This window comes from Pseudorca crassidens, chromosome 11 (assembly GCF_039906515.1).
Source record: "Pseudorca crassidens isolate mPseCra1 chromosome 11, mPseCra1.hap1, whole genome shotgun sequence".
Lineage (NCBI taxonomy): Eukaryota > Metazoa > Chordata > Mammalia > Artiodactyla > Delphinidae > Pseudorca > Pseudorca crassidens.
This window is the reverse complement of record NC_090306.1, coordinates 78665561-78681986: the sequence shown is the minus strand read 5'-3', so window position 1 is coordinate 78681986 and position 16426 is coordinate 78665561. Positions and strand designations below refer to the sequence as shown.

General features: G+C 42.0%; 1 long non-coding RNA gene across 1 annotated transcript in view; it reads left to right on the top strand.

The window, feature by feature from the left end:
* Window positions 1-208: 208 nt before the first annotated feature.
* LOC137202265 (uncharacterized) overlaps window positions 209-16426 on the top strand; it is a 359901-nt gene continuing 343683 nt past the window's right edge. Inside the window, exon 1 of the long non-coding RNA XR_010932520.1 lies at window positions 209-333. This is a non-coding gene — a long non-coding RNA (uncharacterized lncRNA). The remainder of the gene's footprint in view (window positions 334-16426) is intronic.

Here is a 16426-nt window from a genome sequence, read left to right as displayed (position 1 = left end):
ATTATCTCATGGTTTCTGTGGTTCCAAAACTCAGGGGTGGCTTAGCTGGGAGCCTCTGACTCAGACCTCTCACAAGGTTGCAATCAAGGGGTTGGCAGGGCTGCGTCATCTCAAAGCTCCATTGGAAGAGCATCTGCTTCCATGCTCACTTACGTGGCTGTTGATGGCCTCAGTTCCTTACTGGGCTGCTGGCTGAAGACGTCACTTCCTGTTAAGCAGACCTTTCCATGGAGCAGCTCACAACATGGCAGCTGACTTCATCTAGAGCCAGCGAGCCAGGAGAGGGTGTGTGTCCAAGACAGAAGGCACAGTCTTTTCGTGACCTAATCTTGGGTATGGCATCTCATCACTTTTGCTGTATTCTATTCTTAGAAGTGAGTTACTAGGTCCAGCCCACACTCCAGAGGAGGGAATTACACCAGGCATGAAAACCAGGAGGTGGGGATCCTTGGGGACACCTCAGAGGCTACCTACTGTACCTCTTACTTAATGTGATGGAATAGGGAATTGGTCCCTCAAAATCACATAGCAAGAGAGCCCAAGGAGGGAACAGGAGCCAGGAACCATCAGTGGCTCCTGCTTTGTGGGCTCCTTATCGTATTGGCCTCTGAGACTTCCCAAATGTAGAGAGCACAGGACTTATTACTACTGCAGGTAACGTCTCCAGCCCTTGGTTCTTTTTCCAGCTCTGAAGGTCGCATCGGCGGGGTTGGGGGCAGCTGGCCCAGCGTGGCATCAGGCAGTGGAGCATTCCACTCCCAGTGGTAGCAGCTAGAAAACCGCCAGACATCTTGGAGACGTCTCCTAACACAGGGCCAAGCCACTGAAAGGCTTTCCTGGTCCCTGGGAATCAGAAGCACTAACCTGTAGATAACTATCTTAGAGCCTATAATTGCAGACCAAAAAGTATTTCTTTTAAAACTAATTCTTACAGAGATCAGACCTTTGGGTTTACTTGCACCATTTTAAGGCAGCACAGCAAAGTGGTTGAAATGGTTTTCAGGGTCAGAGTTGAATTTGAATGCTGGCTTATTAAGTCAGTGAACCTCACAAAGTCCCCCTTTTCTCACCTGTAAAGTGGGGGTGACATTAGTGCTGCCCTACCAGGGTTGGTGGGACTGGGCATCGTCTGTGGGAGGAGTTAGTCCTTATGGCTGTGGTTATAATAATGATGATGACATCTGTGGGAAATGTATTCCTCAACCCTTCATGTTTTGGTAGAAGGGCTGGGATTTTTACTCCAATTCCCAGAAATAGAAAGAGCGGGAAGAAGGCTTCCAGCTTCTCTCTGTCCCTGCACTGCCTCCCTCCTGGAAAAGGAGGCATGGCATCCTGACTGAGACTGGGGAGAAGAAAGGAGCACACTCAGCTCCCGTTTGTTGGCCTTTCTGCAGAGGAGGACTTTTTCATTTGCTCTTCACTGTACTGAAAGCTTATCTAGGCAGATTCTGCCCTGTCAGAGGGGAGCCATACAGTTTTGGGGGGTAAGTTCTTTTTTATGGAGGGGGATATTCAGGAAACCTAATGTGGTAACATTCTCCCATCCAGCTGTTATCAGTCGTAAAACTGTGAGTTTGATCTTAACTATCTGTATTTTAAAATTAATTTCACACAGGCAGGAGTGGTATCACTTCTCAGCTCCCCCAGCCCCCCTCAGTGATCATTATTAGTGTTTAGTCAGCTGTGCAAACTGCCTCAGATATACATACATGAAGGCAAAAACAAAGGTGAGAACATCCCCCGCTGCATCTTCCTTTGTTGCTCTGGAGACCTCTTGCACCTTTGCGGGGCGATGCGGGCCAGATTTGGGGATTAAATTATCCCCGGTGCTTTTCTCTGGTTCTGTTTGGTGTGTATGCAGCACGTCTGACTCCTGCAGGCACATGGTGTTACTGCAAGCCTGGGGGCCTTCCCGCAGAGTCCCCCACCTCCCAGGGCAGATGTGTGGGAGTGAGCTTGCCTGATGCTGAGGCTGGAAAGCTGGGCAGGTGGTCAAAGGGGGTTTTAGTACTTGATCATTAAATCTTCTAGCTCCTGGTTCTCAAATAAGAGTCCTGTGCATATTGACTTATCTCATCGTCCCCCTCCTCCCCTTCCTTCTGCTCTGTGGTCACTTTCTCAAACCCCTGGTCTCAACCATGTGGGTCTTTCCCAGCACTCATGGTGTGCGTGTCACTGAGGGGTTATTCACCTACTGCCCTCTCCCTCCAAGACTGTAAAGTGGATGAGGGGACCCTTCCTCTGAAATTCTGACTACAATTTGGGAGTGATATGACTTGCCTAGAGGGCCTTCATATCTGGTGGCGTGGACCAGTGAAGTACTGTTTCTGTTAGTTTTGTTTACTCTTATTAAGGCTGTTATTATTTTTTCATCCTGGGAAACATTGGAGTACAAAGTACAAAGTCAATTATGATGAGGGTCCTATGGAAGCTTTATAAAAAAGCAGGTCTTTTGGGACTTCCCTGGCGGTCCAGTGGTTAAGACGCTGCGCTTCCACTACAAGGGGCACAGGTTCAATCCCTGGTCAGGGGAACTAAGATCCTGTATGCCTCGAGGCTCTGCCTGGGGGCAGGGTTGGGAGGGGTGGGAAGCAGGGCTTTGGATGTATGTAGGCAAGAGCAGCTAATTTGGAAGGTAATCCTGATAACCCACACTCGTCAGTATTCTGCTCTAAGCACTTTTCGGTATTTACTCAGATACTCCTCAGAGCAACTCTAAGAGATTTTACAAATGAGGAATCCAAGACGGAGGTAAGATGTCTTCTTACCTGGCATGCTTCTTGTAAATGGAAGAGCTATGGTCTTAACCCAGGCTGCTTGAATCCAGGACCTGCCATGTTGATAGTACGAATGGCTTCTCAGAAGAGGTGGCCTTTAAGATGAATCTTGAAAATTAGATAAGATTTGGATTTCGGGAGACTGGTGGTAGTTGGGAGGGGAGGATATTACAGGTGAAGACAAAGACAAAAGGGGTGGGGAGAGGTGGGGCATAGGTTCCTGAGCTTGGCTGGAGTGGAGGGTAAGGAAGGAGAGAGAGAGAGCATGTTGGGATGGTAGGCTGGAGCCAGAGCCTTGAGTGCTGTGTTCTTCCTTTTTTTTTTTTTTTTGGTTTTTTTTTTTTGCGGTATGCAGACCTCTCACCATTGTGGCCTCTCCCATTGCGGAGCACAGGCTCCGGACGCGCAGGCTCAGCGGCCATGGCTCACGGGCCCAGCCGCTCCGCAGCATGTGGGATCTTCCCGGACCGGGGCACGAACCCGTGTCCCTTGCATCGGCAGGCAGACTCTCAACCACTGCGCCATCAGGGAAGCCCTCTCAGTTTCTTTCTTACATTCCCCAAACTCTCTCTGGATGGACCCAGGCTTCCTCCTTAGGACTTGGAAGTTCCTCTCGAGTCTGATTCTGACCGCAGTGCACAAGGAGGAGCTGTTGAGAGTGGAGATGATAACGATTCCCCCATGGAAAACAGGGTCAGGGCACTTAGGGGAGCAGCAGCCCTTGAATTGCATTGATTTTCATCTTTTAATTCTTATTTTGTGTCTGGCTTGCAGCACTGCTTTCTCTTTTAGTGGCTGGCAATCACATCTAGTACTTCATCAAGAAGCCATGACCCCTGGAACCAATATAATGCTCTCTGTCAATTGTATCTCAGTAAAAAAGAAATAGAGGCCAGGTCACTAAACTACAAGATGACTTTCTTACAGAGTTGCCAATGGGTGACTCTGCTAATCTGAAAGCTTTGTTGCTCTTCTTCTCTCTTGCCTCCTCCCTCTTCCCCCCCCTTCCCTTCCCTCTCTCTTCCCCTCCCTCTCTCTTCCCCTCTCTCCCCCCGCTCCTGTGGAGGAAAAGTATTGGTGAGTCAGACTTTACAAGTTCTGTACACCTTCACAGTTTTCAGAGGGTGTCTCCAAAGAAGAAGAAATGTGTGGTCTACCAACAAGGTCATAATCATCTTCATGATTATGTGGTTGAGGTTTTCTGGCTAAATGTATTCAGGCTCTCCGGTGTCCTGGCCAGTGCCCTTTGCAAGACTGATCTACAAATTCTCCTGAAATCTCTCTGGGGTCTTTGTCTTTTATAAAAGAGGTTAGATCCAGCTAAGAACTGCCACCGCAGATGGGAAGGGAGTGCCAACCCAAGCACTCAGAGACCAGAGTTCCTGATTTCTACCCAAGGACTCAGACTCAGAATCACCCAAGGGTGGTAGTGATTCCATTTAAAAGAGCCGTCAGAGGAATATGGCACTCAAGCCAAAGGTCAGAGCTAATGTTGATACAGAAAAGTCACTCTTCCAGGAACTACTTTTCTTCTTGTCTTTAAAAAAATCCCTATGTGTTAAAGGACGTGTTTTTCCTGGCCTATATTTTCCCTTTCCAAATTATTATTTTATTAGCTGAACTACTGTGTTTCTAACCTACACTCAGATCATGTTGACAAAACTAGAAAACAGCAGAGCCTTCTGAAGCTCCAACTGGCTATAAAATCTCTTCTGCGGTCAAAGGATTGCTTTCCATTTAACAAGGGAATCCACAGATCGGTATCCTCCAGCTTGGTGGTCAATGGAAGGAAAAGGAAAGGCCTCCACTTCCTTCTACCAACAGAATTCAGAGTGATAGCGGGGAAAACACAGATGCTCATCTGAGCCAAGTTAAGTTGATTTGGGAGATTCAGGGGCAGGAACTCGTGATCTCCTTTGCAACCATATCTTTCCTGAACTCACTCTCATCCATCAGCTGCTGTCAACAGCATACTGGCTGGGAGTTAATTTCAGCCTTGCTGTTACTTTCTAAAAGCTATCAATTCTTCTGACACTTAATAATTGCATGGTGGTGTGGCATCCAAGGTCAAGGCCCATCAGTATCCTAAAATATACCACTAGGGGGTCATTAATAATAATGAAAATAATAATAGAAAAGTACTAAAATATTCACTCACTTTTAGTCTGGTTTATTTTAGAATCTTTTAATATCTTTCATAATTTAAGACCCATTAACTTATGTTAATTCCGGCATAAGTTGGGAACCAACTTCTTGTATTTGCGAGAGACCTAGAATTGAAGTCCAGGGATGGGATTCTAACGATGGTGTGACCTACGATAAATTTATTCATCACAGTGTACCTCAGTTTCCTCATCAATACAGCAGACATATTATCTCCCATACCTACTGCACAAGGTATTGGCAGTAAAAGAACTTTGGCCAGTATGAAAACTGTGTGTAAGTGCATTGGATTGTTGTTGTCCTTTATTATTTTCAGAATTTTCCCCCAGTTTTATTGAAATATAATTGACATACCTCACTTATGAGTTTAAGGTGTAAAGCATAATGGTTTCACTTACATATATTGTGAAACTTACATATATTGTGAAATGATTACCGCAGTCAGTTTAGTTAGCATCAATTATCTCACATAGATACAATAAAAAGAAAAAGCAAAAACAATTTTTCTCCTTATGATGAGAAGTCTTAGGATCTACTCTCTTAATGACTTTCCTACCCTACAGCAGTGTTAACTGTAGTCATCATGTTGTACATTACATTCTTCCTTATAAGTGGAAGTTTGTACTTTTTGAACACCTTCCTTCAATTCCCTCTCCCTTCACCACTCCTGCCCCCCACCCCCTGAGAATGTTTTTTAGTCAAAAAAAATCATTCCAATATCAAACACAAGCAGAGTTATGTTCTTATGGCTGGGGAAGAAATACACAGAAAATACACGGTCTCTCAGCCTTGAGGGTCGGGCCTGGGAGGGAAGATGGGGTGTGTGTGGGAGGGGCCTCTGCGGATGATCCATGACTGACAGAGAAGCAACACCCAAAGAGGTCCCCTCCCACCCAAAGAGGTCCCCTCCCACCCAAACTTTTAGATGGAAGGTTAACTACCAGCTATCTGTGGCACTCTTTTTACATTCCTTCTTGTGAGGATATTTAATACAATTTAGCAATCATTATGTCAACATATTTGGTTAAAATTTTTTGAAAAGGCATCGTTTTGGAGAATGTGCTCAAGTCCAGCAGCTCCAAACCAGCCCTCCCTCCAGCTTTGTCACTACAGTTGCATTCTTTTTTTTTTTTTTTTTTTTGCGGTACGCGGGCCTCTCACTGTTGTGGCCTCTCCCGTGGTGGAGCACAGGCTCCGGACGCGCAGGCTCAGCGGCCATGGCTCACGGGCCCAGCCGCTCCGCGGCATGTGGGATCTTCCCGGACCGGGGCACGAGCCCGTGTCCCCTGCATCGGCAGGCAGACTCTCAACCATTGCGCCACCAGGGAAGCCCTACAGTTGCATTCTTGCTTCTGCATCAAATGTAAACAGAAGGTCAGCCTGGGAGTGGACAGATGTGATGAGACAGTGACCTTCCTTCAACTAGGAGGGCCTGTGACACAAAATTCCACATCATTAGGAGAGCAAAACTTACCAGTCTAGGAGTTTCTGGCAAGCAGATGGTTACCGGGTTCAAGTCTGTTCAGGGGAGAGAGAAAATAGAGAGCTAGGGATGGAAGGTAGAGGATTGGAGATACGGCTTTCACAAGAAAAAAAGAGGTGGAAATCAGTAAATATCGTGCTTAGACCTGCATATGGAGTCACCCTCTGTGAGAAGGGAGGGGCTGGAAAGGGGACAGGAGGAAGACAGTGATCTGAGACATTCATAGGCCAGGCGGGATGGACAGTTATGCTGTCTTATTGTTATTGTCCCCTGATTGTCATTTTGGTCAGGTTTGATGAGTTGTTGTAGAGCAGTGAAGCGTTTCAGGATCACACCTTTGATCACTAAAATCCCAAGCAAATGGCATTACTCAAGACCCACAAATACAGGTGCTCTGCCGGTACCTGCTGCAGTCTGTTAGCACCCCTGCAAGTGCCTGGTCAACAGAAACTAAACAGGTTTTGCAAATGCCTGTATTGTTCCAACGATTTTGTCTCCTAGCTAGGATTGAGACAAAACTTGTTTGGTATAACAAATCTATGTTGAATCCACTTCCTGTATGCACTTTTCACGTTCTCTTACGAAAAACAAATGAAGAAGCATTTTTTGCAACTGTAAAGGTGACAACTTAAAAAATATTATTAAAATCCCGTTAGTTATGTAGGATATTATGTATGCAAATTTAGATGGAAGGGGAGGGAATTGAATGTCATTTTATATAGATATTATGCTTCAATTAATAAAAGTATAGTGATTCCTCATGTTCTGTGAGTTGTCAAACATATTTATCTTCTAGATTATTCTCAATAAAGTTTCATGAGTTCTTTTTTTGATTTTCTGCTGCTAACAGAGCTAGATGATCAAAACTTACATAATATGCTAATTTCAAGGGCTGCATAAGATATATTTTGTTTATTCTCAGTTCTCATGTGCAATATGAATAAAATGTATACAAAATATACCAATTGGTCAACATAACAAGGAAGCTATTAAGAATTTCCCACATTGGAAGAGAAAACTGACATTATTGTCCAAACTAGAAATCTCTGCAGGCTCAGGAGCAGTATGTCTGCTATTAGGTGATGGGAGGAGTATTTTTACACCTTGCCTTGAGTACTCATAACAGTTTGGCAAGGTAATACTGTTCCCCTCTGCCCCCCATTTTACAGATGGGGAAACTGAAGCCCAGAGAGATGTCACTGTTGTAAGGGAGCACAGTTAGCAAGTGGGTAATACGAATTTAAACCAGGCCTGAATCCAAATGCCCTGCTCTTTTCACTACATGCCTTTCCTTCTCAGTAGAGGGGATACTGACAATACTGATTCTCTTAACTCTTCCCTTAATTCAGTAGGTTACAGCCACAGGCCTATATGTTTGTATGATGGAGACCTTGAACCAGCATTACTTGAAAGGAACCCATTTGGGGAAGAAAAGAGAGAAATCCTAAAATAATCTTCTGGTGATATTTATCTTGTAAGTGGATAAGCACACCACATAGAGAGGTATAACCTGTGTAATTCTGGAGCTTACAAAAGACTCAGGTGGCAGACATTAAGTTGCTTCAACGTCACACCCTCAACCTGTCTCCAAGCTTTGTAATATCATACATAGTACTAGGACATCAACTGACGAATCCATTCTGCTTCTATGTTGTTCTTTCTATTTTATAAAATGCTTTTCCATTGATTATCTCATTTTGTCCTCACATATGGATATAAAACTAAAGAGCTAATAAAGACAAACTTTAATGATTCTCCATTCAGAGGTGCAGAGGGTTTCAAAGACTTGCTCTGTGTCCTGTAGACAGTGGGTGGCAGAGGCGGGTTCATCCATCTTTGTCCTAGGAGGGCAGATCCAGTGCTTTCCTGGGACCCCCTTGCCTCTCATTGCTGCCCTGCAGTTCCCCTGAGCAACTCTGTCCTTGGGTTTTGCCTGTGGTGTACGATAACTTTTCAAAGCTGGCAGGAAAAACATTTGCTTCTCCCCTCATCATCTTCTGTGAAGGACGCAGTGTTGGCCACACAGGGGATGGGGAGCTCCCCAGGATGGGGATTTTGCTGCTATATTTTCAGCATTTAATACTTGGCATTAGTAACTAAGTGAAATCTGTTAATGGTGTAAGTATCCTGTTCTTATTAAAAGCTTATAAATTGTTATCTATTCAGAACAAATGAGGACATAATTACTTTTTTCTGGATAATCTTAAAGAAGTATTCTAGTGTCTCTCCAACTCTCTTTTCTTTATTCTATTCTGCTATATTAAGTTGGCTCTGGGGGAACATCAGACATTTTATGTCCTTTTTCCAAAGGTTTTTAAGGATGAAGGTGTCATTGGATACTTTTCTCAATTCTAATTCCTAACATTTGTAGTAGAGATTCAATCTCTGCTCTTATTTTTCTAAAACCTTGCTATGAGTCTCTTAAAACACCACTGGCCAGTTCTTGTGCATTATTCCGGGTAATGTCATTTAGAAATTCTCTATTGAAATGTTTAGCCTTGTGACTTGTTTACAGCTAACCATTTACAAACTGAAACTACTGCAGGGAGTAGCATAATTTTCTGGACCAACTCCCCTAATTTTTAATCTGAATTTTATTTTATTTATTTATTTATTTTTTGCGGTACGCGGGCCTCTCACTGTTGTGGCCTCTCCCGTTGTGGAGCACAGGCTCCGGACGCGCAGGCTCAGCGGCCATGGCTCACGGGCCCAGCCGCTCCGCGGCATGTGGGATCCCCCCAGACCGGGGCACGAACCCGTGTCCCCTGCATCGGCAGGTGGACTCTCAACCACTGCGCCACCAGGGAAGCCCTAATCTGAATTTTAAATGCAAAAAGGAAATGGACATTTTCAAGAGTACAACACTGTGTGTGTGTGTGTGTGTGTGTGTGTGTGTGTGTGTGTGTGTGTGTGTGTTCAGCTCTTCAAACTCAGAAGATTTAGCAAGATCAAAGTTGTTGACTTTGGTTTATGACCCTGGTTTTCACTTGGAAACACCAAATGTACTATTTATTAATCAAACTTTATATGATGTAACTTCTGCTATTTTAATTCAAGCCTTGTGTTCTATAATTGCTTTGAAAACCTCTGATACCCAAATCTCCTCCCAGAGAACTTTCCTCTGGTAATTTTCTTCCTGTACCTTAAACCTGTGAAAATATGGTTCAAATGAATTATATTTCTTTTTGAAGCAACAAATCAATGTCGTCATCCATCCACATTCTCATCTGGAAACTTCAGAAGTTTTCCTGCTCCTCTGTGTCTCTCACTACCTTCATCCAGTCAGTAGCCAAATCTTGCAAATTCTAATTCAAGGTGAAGATTTCCCTTCTTTCTTCACCGCCAAGGGCTCAGCTCAAGCCTCACAGTCTCCTGCCTGCTCTATTCCCATCAGCTTCCTCTCTGGCCTTCTGGTGTCTGGTATCACCTTGCTCCAGATCATCTGCTACACCCCATCAGATGATTTACCCCTAGGCATAAAACAATAAGAACAACAATGACAAAAACCAAAACAGGCAAACAACCTCACATTTGGTTATTTTCTGATTCAAAAGCCTCCATTACCTATATGGAAACTGTCAAAGATAAACAAAGCTGGATACCAGTTAAATTGGAAAGGGCAGATTTTAATCAGTAATGTACTATTGCCATAAGGAAAAGAGTCCAGCATGAACTGAACTCAATTTTAATTTGTAGAGAGGAGACTGAACATTTTAAAGGAAGAATGAGGGAATAGGGAGGTGGTGAACAGGGGCTCAGTAGAGACAGGGAAGTGAAAAGTTATAAGAAGTGAGAAGTGGGAATTGGTCCATGTGAAACCCATCTGGGTTTACTAACCGGCACTTATTAAAGTTAGGCCCCTACCTTCCCACAGAGGCTTGGAGACAGGGGCCTTATCTTCACCTGCGGCTAGAACAAACAGTAAATTCTTCTGGCAGCCTTGAATTTCCTCAGGCAGACGTTTTAAGGGGAACTAGGGTCATCCTAGGGATGCAGCCTTGAGTTGTTAGAAATTAGTTAGTGTTTGTTCAAGTCTTTTGTAGGCCAGAGTTGAAGCCTAGTCAAGAAGAGGCCTTAGAGGAGCTGCCTAGAATTTGGTCAAGGAGAGAATATCTGTGAAAGCAAATGCAAAATCTTGGGCTTGGCAGTTAAGACCTTGTGTATCTAGACTTCCTTATGTCTTATTAGTGCCCACTCACCCCATGATCTTTATGTTCCGACCATATTGATTTTCTCCTTCAAATGCATGCACTCTCTCAGACCTGTACTTTCAAGTGTAGTGATTCCTCTTCCTGAAATCCCTCCTTCAGCAGAGGAAAGTGAAATCGCTTCTCTGCCAAGTTCTTCCAACTCTGGGGCCATATATCCACTTTCCTCTGGATTCTTAAAGCACTTTGCTCATAATTTAAGCATAGCACACTCTACCTTGTCCTGTTGTTTTCTGTTTCTTTGTATGTCCTTCCTGCCCACAAAACTGAGTGGTAAGACAGAGGGACTATGTTATTCCAGCTTTTGCTAAATGTCAGTATTTAGCATACATACCCCCTTTGCAATTTTTGCAACCATGATGTTTCAGTGAATGGTTGAAACTGAATATTGGGATATATAGGAAAAGTCAGTATCTACATCATATACACTAACTGCTTTTCCAAACAGTATGGTGCCTGAACATCCTGCAGTAGACAGAAAAGAGCCAGCAGACAGAATAAGGCAGTGCTGAGATGGAATATGGTGGAGACAAGTGAGAGCGTGTGGAAGAGATCTCACATTAGGGTGGAACCTTGGACCCAGTGGTGCCTGATATACCACTTCTGCCTTCCCTGGCATAAAGTCTAATTGTGCAGAAATTGCAGTGTGTTTATCAATGCTCATTTCCTCCTCCTCTGGTGCACACAGCTAGACTACAGTTCCCAGCTTCCCTTGTACTTGGATACGGGCTTGAATTCTCACCAAATGTGCTGACACACACAACCTATTTCCAGGCTTAAACCATTAACACATCCCACGAGGAATCTTTCATTTCCTTTTCTTATCCATTGGGTAGGAGGCTGAAGTCTTGGAGAAGGGTGGATCCTGTGGCCATCTGACTAGGATACCACCATGGAACAGTGGCATGAGCAAAAAATAGATGTTCATTATGTTATGACACTGAGATTTGGGGGTTTAACTTTTTAAGCAACTAGTGATTAATACCTTAACTAATCCATGTAGAAATTAACCTTTCATTGCTTAAGCTAATTTAGGCTACATTTCTGTCACTTGCAACCAGAGGGCCCTGCTAACATTTGGCCACTTGAATACAATTAAAACAAAGGAGTGGCAGTGTGGCAGTGGAAAAATACTGGACTTAAAATCAGAATCCCCAAGTTCCTTGTCCTTGATCTGTTCACTTTGTAATTTTCATTGAGTGCATTTGGGGTTTACATTTGTAAACTGATTTAATTTCTTGGGTTTGACTTTACCATGATGATTTAGCTAATCTAATCTCCACCTGCATTACTTGATTCCCTCTGCTTCCACAGTGGCACAGTGAAATTTACTGGTTATTTGAGCAGGCAATCAGGCCAGTGATTGTACAGTCTTTCTATTTTGTGATTGCTTTCTTTTCATGTACTTGGAAAAAAAATCCCAGAGATAATCTTAAGAACTTCTTCCTATGTGAAATATTTTAAAAAATTATTTTGGAAATTTTCAAGCATACACAAAAGTAGAGAGAATAGCATGACAAACTGCCATGTAGCCATTATCAGCCTTCAAATATTATCACCATAATATTTTGCCCATTTTCTATTCCCTGTCTTCCCCTTTTTTTTCCGTTGCTATAGTATGTTAAAGCAAATTCCAAGCATAATATTATATCATGCCTAAATGTTTCTGGCTGCATGTGTACATGTATGTCTGTATATGTATGTGTATTATATATACATTTATATATGTATGACTATATGTTAAAATATATAAATATATATATCTGTGTCCCGAACCTAAGCACAGTGCCTCTTTATATCTCACAAAATTGGCAGTGATTCCTCAGTGACATCTAATTTCATTTAAAATTTCTCCAGTTATCTTAGGAATCCTTTTACAATTGGTTTCATTTCAATCAGCATCCAAAAAAAGGAAAGATCCACATATTGCATAAGGTTGGTGCATCTTTTGAGTTTAATCTGTAGGTGACTGTAACAGTTACCTTTAGCTGCTGAACCGCTGCAAAACTTGGTGGCTTAAATAAACAGCCTTTTATTTAGCACAGGGTTCTGTGGTTTGACAGTTTGAGCTGGGCTCAGGTGTGATTCCGTGTGGGTCAGAGGAAGTCTGGCTGGGTGGAGGTAGGGGGCTCACTGAATGGTTCATCTTTGCCCTGTGTGGTCTCTCATCCCCCGGAGGCTGACCTAGGTTTATTCACATGGTGCCAGGTTTCCCTACACAGTACGTGGGAACTCCACAGCTGCTTGGAGCCTCAGCTTGCACTGAACATACTGCCTTGTCACATTCTAACTGGCCAAAGAGGTCAGAAGGGCAGCTCACATTCAAGGTGTAGAGAAGTAAACCTTACCTTTTAATGTGAGAAGTTGCAAAGTCACATTACAAAGGACATGGCTCCATAAGAAGAACCCACTTATAGGCACCTTCTATTTCTTCCCAGGCAAATATATTTGAACTTCTATAACCCTTAAAAGCTGTCAAAGAATACTTATTTCCTAAAGTTTATATATATATATGTATGTATATATATATTATTGAATAAAAAACTATATTTTTATTATTTATTTAACAATGTTGTGTTAGTTTCAGGTGTACCTAAGTTTATATTTTAAGTGCAAACTAACTATTCTTGAGCTAGTAGAAATCGATCACTTACTAAGTTTTGAGGAACACTGGATTAGGAGCCATAAGATATTTTTGTTCCTATATAAAAATTTTATCTCATTTCCTTCACATAGCAAGTTCAATTAATGGATGCATTTATTTCAAACACACCTTTACAATGTCTGAAAAAATTCCTTAAGATACATAACTAGAGCATAATAAAAGGTTTTGAATAATTTTAATTTCAGCATATGTGTAGCAGATTATTTTTTTCCTCTTCCTAGAGGGTTACCAAATGCATGGGAACCATCAGGAAGGGAATTCTGATTCTCTGGTCCAAGGCAGTAATTCAATAGGAGACAAAGAAAGCTATTTATAGAAGCTATCTGTAGACCAAGGGCCTAATTTATGTGGTGGGAACATTTCTGCCAAATAATTTGTAATAAAGAAAAATTATCAACTGTTAAAGACCTTGCCAGGTCAGCTTAATTTGGTAGTAAAGGGAGGTGATGAGGAGGTTGATAAAACAGCTATAAATCTTTACTGAATATACAGCTTTAATTGTCTGGCATTAAACTTACAGACTTCACTTGTGATGTCCTGGAGCCAGTTTGTACCAGCTGGTGAGAGCCAATTGTATTTATCTCTTTCTAATTCCATGTTCAATAAAGTCACATTGTTAGCTTGAAATTGGCCAGGGTGGGAGTATACACCTTGGGGATTGGACAGCCAATTTTTTGTTTGTTTGTTTGTTTTTTAACATCTTTATTGGGGTATAATTGCTTTACAGTGGTGTGTTGGACAGCCAATTGTTAAACATTTACAGCATACCACTGGCCATTAACCACATAAAAAAAAAAGACAGGTGCTACTTCCTAGGAATATTCAAAGGAAGTTTCTTCTGCAGTGGAGGACAGCCATAATACAGCAGAGGAGGGCTCCCCTTGGCATCTTTTCCATCAACCTGTGTCTCTAGATTGCTGGTAGCCCAGTTTGATGTGGGTAAAGAAAGAGCACCTTTGAGAAATGAAAAGAAGCAGAGATAAGAGAAAGGATCAGGAGTTGTGCTTGGTTCTTTGCTTATCCTATCAACTCAGACTGTCATCAGACTAAAGCTAGATGTGCTTAAACATCCCCTGAGTCTTAAGGAAGAAAGGAAGAGATTAAAGCAACACTTTCTACATTAGAGGATTCTGCCATTCAACCCTGTGTGACTCTCTTACCTGCCACAGTTTCTCATCTGTGAAACAGAGACAGGACACCTGTTCCTCCCCACTGTGCAAGTAGTTATGGTTAATGCCACGTTGCCTCACACTTTAGGGTAAGAAATGGAATAGGATGAGATTGTTGAGAAGAGTCAGGGCTCTCTGGAGAAAGAGTTGGAAGTCATCAGTTAAAAGTTGAGTCATCAGTTGAAAGTTCATGTGCCAGCAGTATTGGCATCCCCTGGGAGCTTGTCAAAAATGCGAAGATCCCATCCGGACTTCAGAATCAGAATCTGCATTTTAACAAGCTCTCAGGGGATTTTTATGCACATTATAGTTTGAGAGTGATTTAAGTGGTGGTTTATTCATTGCACGAGAGAAACACCTATATGTTTTCTTACAGAGTGCATTTTGATCTTATTGTTAGCTCCTTTTTATTTCTTAGTCTTTGTTTTTTCACTTTAGGTTCCCATTTAAGCTTCATGCTTAGCAAACGGCTTGGCCTTTCCAGGGAAAACATTTACATAGTCATCATAGTAGAAAATGTATATTGATTTACCTAAAATAGTGGAAGGATGGGGATGGTGAGTGTTAACTCCTCATCGATAATAGGAGAAATCAATAGATGAGGTATAAAAATGGAAAGATCAAGAAATAGCTTTCTTTTTATTGTATTTATATGCGATGATGGATGTTAACCAAGCCTATTGTGATAATTATTTCACAATATATGTAAGTCAAACCATCATGCTGCACACCTTAAATTTATACAGTGCTCTATGTCAATTATTTCTCAATAAAACTGGAAAAAAATATCAATGTCAGCATATTGTTAAGAAATATGAAAAGCAGCAATCAGGATTAAAAAGAAAATAGCTAAATGATTTAAAGCAGTTGGCTCTGGAAAGTGGGGCTAATCTTAAAAAAAAATTCTGACTGGATTATTTTTTTCTTTAAAAAAAATTTTTTTTTAATTTAAGAATTTTATTTTTTCAATACAGCAGACTCTTATTAGTTATCCATTTTATACATATTAGTGTATATATGTCAATCCCAATCTCCCAATTCATCCCACCACCAACAACCCCTCGCCACTTTCCCCACTTGGTGTCCATACGTTTGTTCTCTGCATCTGTGTCTCAATTTCTGCCCTGCAAACTGGTTCATCTGTACCATTTTTCTAGGTTCCACATATAGGCGTTAATATACGATATTTGTTTTTCTCTTTCTGACTTACTTCACTCTGCATGACAGTCTCTAGATCCATCCATGTCACTATAAATGACCCAATTTCGTTCCTTTTTATGGCTGAGTAATATTCTATTGTATATACGTATCACATCTTCTTTATCCATTTGTCTGTTGATGGGCATTTAGGTTGCTTCCATGACCTGGCTATTGTAAATACTGCTGCAGTGAACATTGGGGTGCATGGGTCTTTTTGAATTATGGTTTTCTCTGGGTATATGCCCAGTAGTGGGATTGCTGGGTCATATGGTAGTTCTATGTTTAGTTTTTTAAGGAACCTCCATACTGTTCTCCGTAGTAGCTGTATCAGTTTACATTCCCACCAACAGTGCAAGAGGGTTCCCTTTTCTCCACACCCTCTCCAGCATTTATTGTTTGTAGATTTTTTGATGATGGCCATTCTGACTGGTGTGAGGTGATACCTCATTGTAGTTTTGATTTGCATTTCTCTGATGATTAGTGATGTTGAGTATCCTTTCATGTGTTTGTTGGCAATCTGTATATTTTCTTTGGAGAAATGTCTATTTAGCTGTTCTGCCCATTTTGGGATTGAGTTTTTTTTTTTTTTTTTGATATTGAGCTTCATGAGCTGCTTGTCAATTTTGGAGATGAATCCTTTGTCAATTGCTTCATTCGCAAATATTTTCTCCCATTCTGAGGGTTGTCTTTTTGTCTTGTTTGTGTTTTCCTTTGCTGTGCAGAAGCTTTGAAGTTTCATTAGGTCCCATTTGTTTACTTTT